This window comes from Acomys minous (assembly GCF_964271855.1).
Source record: "Acomys minous genome assembly, chromosome: 1".
Classification (NCBI taxonomy): domain Eukaryota; kingdom Metazoa; phylum Chordata; class Mammalia; order Rodentia; family Muridae; genus Acomys; species Acomys minous.
Genome location: NC_140483.1, coordinates 163,892,081 through 163,900,185, shown reverse-complemented (window position 1 = coordinate 163,900,185; position 8,105 = coordinate 163,892,081).

Sequence of the window (8,105 nt, the reverse complement as noted above, 5' to 3'; positions counted from 1 at the left end):
CTCAAATTATTACACAAAATAGAAACAGAAAGAATATTGTCAGCTTCGTGTACTATTTTATACAGAATGAAAGCCAGTGTCCTGTTCTTTTGCTTTAAGCTCTATGTAGGTTACTGATGAATAAATATTTGTAAATTATTACAATCTGTTTTTCACACAGTGAATACCATCAACACGCACACTGAAAATTTTTCTCCAAAGGTTCCTTGCTCCAGTAATAGAGCAGCAGTTTGCCTGTGTGATTTAGTCTGCTGTCTTCATGTCACAGAAAAAAAGAGATTAGTCTAAGTTTGTGACATTGCTGAGATACAGACTGAGAAAAACATAGGGCAGCATGCTCTCTAGTATTTTCACCTCTAGAGACATCTACAATTGGAACTGTATTATGTCATGGTTGAATGACAGGCATGGCTTCAGTTTTAATTTCTGATTTTGTTGATTTGGATATTTTTGATAAGGGTTTGTCTATCTTGTTGGTTTTCTCAAAGAGCAAAGTCTTTGTTTCATTAATTCTTTGTACTGTTCTTTGCTTCCAATTCATTGATTTCATCCCAGTGCCTGATTATTTCCTGTCATCTATTCTTCCACCCATCTTGGGTGAGTTTGCTTCTTTTGTTCCAGAGATTTTATGTGTGCTACTAAATCACTAGTATGAGGTCTCTAGTTTCTCTATGAAGGCACTTAGGGTTATGAACTTTTCTCTTAGCACTGTTTTCACTATGTCCCATAAGTTCAGATATGTTGTACATTCCTTTTTTATATAATTATAGGAAGCTTTCAATTTCTTTCTTTATTTCTTCCTTGATCCAGAGGTCATTTCATAGAAAGTTTTTCAGCTTTCATGTGTTTGAAGGTTTACTATTGTTTCTGTTTTTGTTGAAGTCCAGTTACTCCCAGTGGTCTGATGGAATACAGGGAATTATTTCAATTTTCTTGTATCAACTAAGACTTGCTTTGTGCTTGAGTATACAGTCAACTTTGGAGTTCTTCAAGGGGCTGAAAAGGTATATTCTTTTTTGAATGTGTGAAATATTTTGTAGGGTTCATTTGAAAAATAACATCTTTTCGTTTCATTACTTCTCTTCTTAGTTTATGTCTCAGTGGCCTCTTAGTGTGAGTGGGATATGGAAATGTCCCACTGTTAATGTGTGTGATTTAAGCTTTAATAATATGTCAGTTACAAAGATGGGTGCTCTTACATTTAAGGAATAGATGTACAGAATTGAGATGTCATTTTGGTGAATTTTTTCTTTGATGTGTATATAGTGCTCTTCTCCATCTCTTTTGAATAATTTTGGTTAAAATCTATTTTGTTAAGTATTAGAATGGCTTCAAAAGCTTGTGTCTTGGGTCCATTTCTTTGGAATATATTTTCCAGCCCTTTTACTCTGAGATAATATCAATCTCTGAGATTGTGGTGTGTGTTTTGTGTTTTGTATATAACAAAATGATAGAACCTGTTTTCCCATCCATTCTCTTAGCTTGTGCCTTTTTATTGTAGAGTCAAGTCCATTGATGTTGAGAAATATTAATTTCAAATTATTGTTAATTCCTGTTTCTCTTTTTGTTTTTGGTGGTGGTATCGATGTGTGTGTGTGTGTGTGTGTGTGTGTGTGTGTGTGTGTGTGTGTATGCACTTGCATGCATGTGTGTGCATACATGTGTATACTTCCCTTCTTTTGGTTTCATTGATGTGAGAATATATATTGCCTGTGTTTTCGTGGGTGGAGTTAATGTCCTTAGGTTTGAGTTTTCTTTCTAGTATCTTCTGTAGGCCTGGATTTTGGGGTAGATATTGTTTAAATTTAGTTTTATCATGGAATATCTTAGTGATTAAAAGGTTTGCTGGATATAGTAGTCTGGACTGGCATCCGTGGTTTCTTAGATTATGGAAGACATTTGTCCAGGTTCTTTTTTTTTAATTATTTATTTATTTATTCTTGTTACATCTCAATGGTTATCCCATCCCTTGTATCCTCCCATTCTTCCCTCCCTCCCATTTTCCCCTTATTCCCCTACCCTATGACTGTGACTGAGGGGGACTTCCTCCCCCTGTATATGCTCATAGGGTATCAAGTCTCTTCTTGGTAACCTGCTATCCTTCCTCTGAGTGCCACCAGGTCTCCCCCTCCAGGGACATGTCCAGGTTCTTCTGGCTTTGAGAGTCTCTGTTGAGAAGTCGAGTTAATTCTAACAGGTCTGCCTTTTAATGTTACTTGGCCTTTTTATTTTACAGCTTTTAATAATTTCTTTGTTCTCTACATTTAGTTTTTGATTGTTATGTGGTAGAGGTACTTTCTTTTCTAGTCCAATATATTTGATATTTTGTAAGCTTTTTATACATTCAGAGTTTATAGGCATCACTTTTTTTAGATTAAGTAATTTTTCTTTTATAATTGTGTTTGAAATATTTTCTAGGCCTTTGAGCAGGAAATGCTTTCCTTCTTCTATTCTTATTAGTCTTAGATTTGGTCTTTTCATAATGTCCCAGATTTCCTGGATGTCTTGTGTCAGAAACATTTTAGATTTAATATTTCATTTGACCACCATATCAACTTGTTCTATTGTATCTTCTATACCTGAAATTCTCTCTTCCATTTCTTGTATTTTGTTGGTGATGATTATGTCTCTAGTTCCTGTTCACTTACCTAGATTTTCCATCTCTAGGATTTCTTCCATTTATGTTTTCTTTACTGTTGTTTCTATTTCTATTTTCTGGTCTTGCATAGTTTTATTCATTTCCTCTACCTGTTTGTATTTTCATGTATTTCTTTATGGGCCTCTATCTTCTTCATAATAATGGATTTAAGGTCACTTATTAGTGCTTTAACTGTGTTTGAAAATCCAAGACTTGTAATAGGATGCATGAGTACTAGTGATGTCATATAGCCCTGGCTATTGTTGACTGTATTCTTACACTGGCCTCTAATGGTCTGGGTTTGGGGTTATTATAGGTTTAGGAGCTAACTTTTGAGTTTATCTTTGTTAGATGGATGTATTTGTTTCTGTTTTCTTTCTCTTCTTCTGTCCTGAGTAGTATGGGTTCTGGTGACAAGCAAATCTACAGGTTTAGTAGGGTATTTACAGTGGGGAGTTGTAGCCTGCATGACCTCTGAGTATTTGGGTGCCAGTGTTGTCTTGAGGGTTCCAAGTACCTACATGGCATCTAAGGTTTTGGGTATCTGCTTGGTCTCTGGGGCTCTTAATACAGTGTGGCCTCCAGTAAAGAAGAAGTATTCTGATGGAATTGTAGGATAGAATATGGAGCCAAGGGGAGAAAGTATAGTTTGGGGCTGATATCGGACTTTAAAGAGTGTTAGGGAGCAGTGGGCAGTATGTTACCAAGGGTCCCTACTGCCAGTGTAATCTTTGGTAAGGCAACCAGAGTGATGTGCTGGAATATATAAATAGATTATTTGACTAAAGCTGAAATATTTATTAAATTTTGGATATATGTTTGCTAAAGATCTTTGTGCTAAATTTCTTTTCACAATGAGAATTACAAGAGGTATAATCCCAACAAACAGAAACATTCACAATCAAGGAAGGCTTACCCTGAAAACTATGCTATTAAGTATAATAATTGATATCTTAGAATTTAAAGATAAATTTTAACTTATTCTTTCTCTGTTTCAAACTTTTGAGCCTCTGATGCCAGTGTATATCCCACAATATCAAACATCTGTAATCTAGGTTAATGGTGGGATTTACAGATGAAAAAATCTATACAGAGACTATACTATTGACCCCAAACATAATCAAAACCATCATTAATTGATATATTGGCACACACATACACACCCATACCAGCTAGCAATAAGAGACAATGTTTCTCACTACACTGAAAAATCCCTACACACATTTGGAAAAGATGACATTGATTTGATACACAGATGTCAATAAACACAGTAACACATGACACAAGTAAGGAAATGTGCTTCTGAGTTAGACGGCCAGTTAGAAACCTTACCCATGAGACAGTAGGTAATCCACCAATATCCTATTTTGACAAGAGACAACAGCTGCAAACTTCCCAAGCCAGGTGTGATCTCTGCAGGAAAGCAGGCACTTGCTGCTGAGGGCCAGCTGGCAGTCCCAACCAATAAGAGGTTCATCAAGGTCAGTGGAAACTGCTGGGAAATACTTCCCCTGACACACACCGTTACTGCAGGAACAGGAATTCAATTCCAAACAGAGCAACAGAATATGAAGTTCAGCTCAGGTCAGTAGAAAACCTCAGACAATAGCTTATATTCTTTCCTTCCCTACACCCTGGGACCAGTGCAGAGGAAGAACGTATCAGACCAATTACCCAGGGGGCCCAGGGGCCTATACACCCCCAGGAGCAGATATCCAGGGTATGAAGATGTTACTATTGAAAGGTAATTGAAATTTTAACAAGAAAAGAAGACAAGGAAGGGAACAAGGAATTAAGAGACTGCAGGCTTTTACTTTGGATCAAGGGAGGTACACCTATAGAGGGAGTCTGTAAGAATCAGAACCCAGACCCCACCACCTGCTTAAACCTGTAGTAGTGTTAGTGCAGAAGGCATGTTTTGCATGTACAGTGGTGGAGTCATGTTGAGAGTCTGTCTTGAGAATCTTTATTTATTTATACTGATTTTGAGCATTGCTGATTGTAAGCAAAGAATGGTGATCAGTGAGTAGAAGAATTTCAGGTAATATGTAAATATATATTTACATATTTACTACACAGGGTTTCTCTGTTAGTAGCCCTGGCTGTCCTAAAACTCTCTTTGTATAGAAGGCTGGCCTTGAACTCACAGAGATCCACCAGTACACCTGATAAGCCAACCTTATCAGAGGAGTGCAGCAGCAGGTCAGAGACAAGAATAAAAAAATAGTTTTCAGTACTGATGACTATGTTTTCTGAACACTGTCATTATTTAGCAAAATTGGAGAAAGGGTTTGAGACATGACCCCGAACAACAGCGGTGACAGGCTTCCATTGAAAGCTGTCCCTAAGGCTAGTAGAAAACTTCAGGAAGGGTTCTTTTCCTTGCTTCCCCTACACAGTGTTGTTGAGTAGCCCAAGGAAAGCTGCAGCAGCACCCGGAGCCAGGCTGGTCCAAAGACACAATGCATGTATGTGGAGAGGAAGTGGGGGCATGGGGTTAATTGCTCAGCAGGTTCCTGTATCATAGCAGAGTTGAAATGTGTTTGCAACGTCAACAATTTAAAGATGTTTCACAAGCCAAGAAATAAACAAATAATGCCAGTTTATGGGTGGTTTGCTTTCTCCTTTGAGTGTGACCTTAAAAGTATAGCAGTCATATAGCATATACTAGAATATATGCATGAATGAACATATTTTACAGGTAAATACAAAATTATGTATTTTTATGTTAGGAACCTGATTTTAGAGCCAGGAAGGATTGTTAGAGTTATGAAAATAATTACATGAAAAACACTTTTGTTACTTAGACAAACATTGATTTTTATAACTCAAAGAATAAGAGTTAAATTTTATTTTTATACACTGCTATATTTTATAAATTAATCCTACCTTATTTAAAAGAAATTTTGAAAAATTACCAGCTACCACTTTTTCCCCATTCATTTATTTAGTCACTTTATAGCCTGATCCCAGTCCCACCATTTCACCCTCTCCTCCTCCTCCTCCTCACAAAAGGGGAGGCACCCAGCAGGTACCAACCCACCTTGGCACCTCAAGTTGCAGCAGCAGAACTAAATGCTTCCTCTCTCACTGAAGCCAGACAAGACAGCCCATCTACGGGAAAGGGATCCAAAGGCAGGCAACATAGTGAGTCAGAAACAGCCCCAACTCTCATTGTTAGGGGACCCACATAATAACCAAGCTGCACAGGTGCTACACATATGTATAGGGTCTAGGTCGAGCCTGTCTATGCTCTTTGCTTGGTGGCTCAGTCTCTGTGAGCATGAACCCAGGTTAGCTGATTCTGTGGGTCTTGCTGGGTACTTGACCCATCCGGCTCCCTCAATCCTTCTCCTCATTCTTCCACAAAACACCCTATGTTTCCTTGAGCTGCTAGATGAAGCCTCTCAGAAGACAGTTATGCCAAATTCCTGTCTGCAAGTACAGCAGAAGATCATTAATAGTGTCAGGGGTTGGCTCTCTCCCATGGTGTGGGTCTCAATGGTTAGGCCAGTCATTGGTTTGTCATTCCCTCAATCTCTGATCCATTTTATTCATACATTTCTTGTAATCAAGACAAATTTTGGGTTAAGATTTTATGCATTCGTTGGTGTCCCCTCCCTCCACTAGAAGTCCCACCTGGCTACAGGAGGTAACAACTTTAGGCTTCTTAACCCTAAATGCTAGCAGTCTCAGCTAGTGTCACCCCCATAGACTCCAGATTATCTTCCCTGTCACAAAGATGCCCCCTGACAGAATTTAATTCTCTCTCCCAGTCTTCCCCCACTCCACCTTACCTAGCCCCACTCCCCCCACTCCTGACTCCCCACCCCCTCTCCTACCCAGTTGCTATCTTCCAGCTACTTCAGATGGCTACGATATTTCCCCTTCTGAGTGAGATTCACGCCTTCTCCATTGGGCACTCTTTGGCTTCTTTGGCTTCTTTGGCTTCTTTGGGTCTGTGGATTGCAGACACGCTCATCCCATGCTGCCTGTCCCCTCTCCACCAGGTCTACATACGGCACAGACAGCCTAGTTGAACTGCAAGCTGTCTTCAACAAAATCACTTAAGAAAATTTCCCCACCCTAGTGAAAGAGATGCCTCTAAACATATAAGAGGCACACAGAACATAATTATATTGGATCTGAAAAGGAAACACTCCTGCCACATAATAATCAAAACACTAAATCTGCAGAAGAAAGACTATTAAAAGCTGCAAGAGAAAAAAAGTCCAAGTAAATTATTAAGGCAGACTATCAGAATTACACCTTACTTCTCAAAAGAGACTCTAAAACCTAGAAGGGCCTGAACAGATGTCTTCCAGGCACAACTTTTAGAATAGTAACCGTTTGAACTGTAGTAATATGGTTAACAAGTAAATTGTATGATTTAAGAATTTGAAAAACAGGAATAACAAAATTTTTAAAGTTTCCAAAACTTTAATGATCTCTAAATTTCATGCAATGAAATGTGATACAAATTTCTCCTCACAGATATTTTTATCACTTTCAGTAATTTCTCATTTGACCTACACCTCTCCACTCCTACTGTTGGTAGCTAATACACTAACATACTGCATATCACTCCTGCTCAATAATCTTCTAATATTTATTGAAATGCATGGCATGACAATTTCTAGTTATTCAGTATAAAATTTGCAGAGAGGGTTTAGAGAACATGTGTGATTTATAGTGTTCTGTTCCTGAATATTATGGTATGCCTGCCCAGTACCTTCAGCATATGCATTGAGGATTTGACTTTTTGAACTCTTTACCTCAACTTCTTATCAATACTTCCACTTGACTATTGCAAATACTTCAACTGAAAAAAAGCTGATAAAAATGTCCAGTCAGTGAAATAACTATATGTGTATAAATATAAATGAAGCAATATAAGATATATGGATAGACAAGGTAATATAATTAACCATCAAATGCTAATTTCAAAATACCAAGTAATACCTTTCAATGAGTGAAAATCATATAAAATTCTAGATAAATAACTTAAAATAATAGTTATAATATCTCTATTGGCTCCACAAAAGATGCTCAATTATACAACAAGGACATTTGCTCAACTATGTTCATAGATGCCTTGTTTGTAATAGCTAGAATCTGGAAACAACCTGGATGTCCCTCAACCAAAGAATGTATAAAGAAACTGTGGTACTTTGACACAATGGAATACTGTACAGCTATCAAAAGCAAGGAAATCTTGTAATTTACAGGCAAATGGATGTAACTGGAAAAGATCATCCCAAATGAGGTAACCCAGACCCAGAAAGGCACACATGGTATATACTGACTTATAAGTGGATATTATCCCAACATAGATATCCTCTGAGAGACGCTACCTCTGGGTGATTAGGACAGACACTGGGACTTGCAGCCAGACTCTGACAAAGTGATGTGAGTTGGGGGACAGGGAGGGGGTGTCAGTATCTCCACAAGGAGACTATCAAGGCTT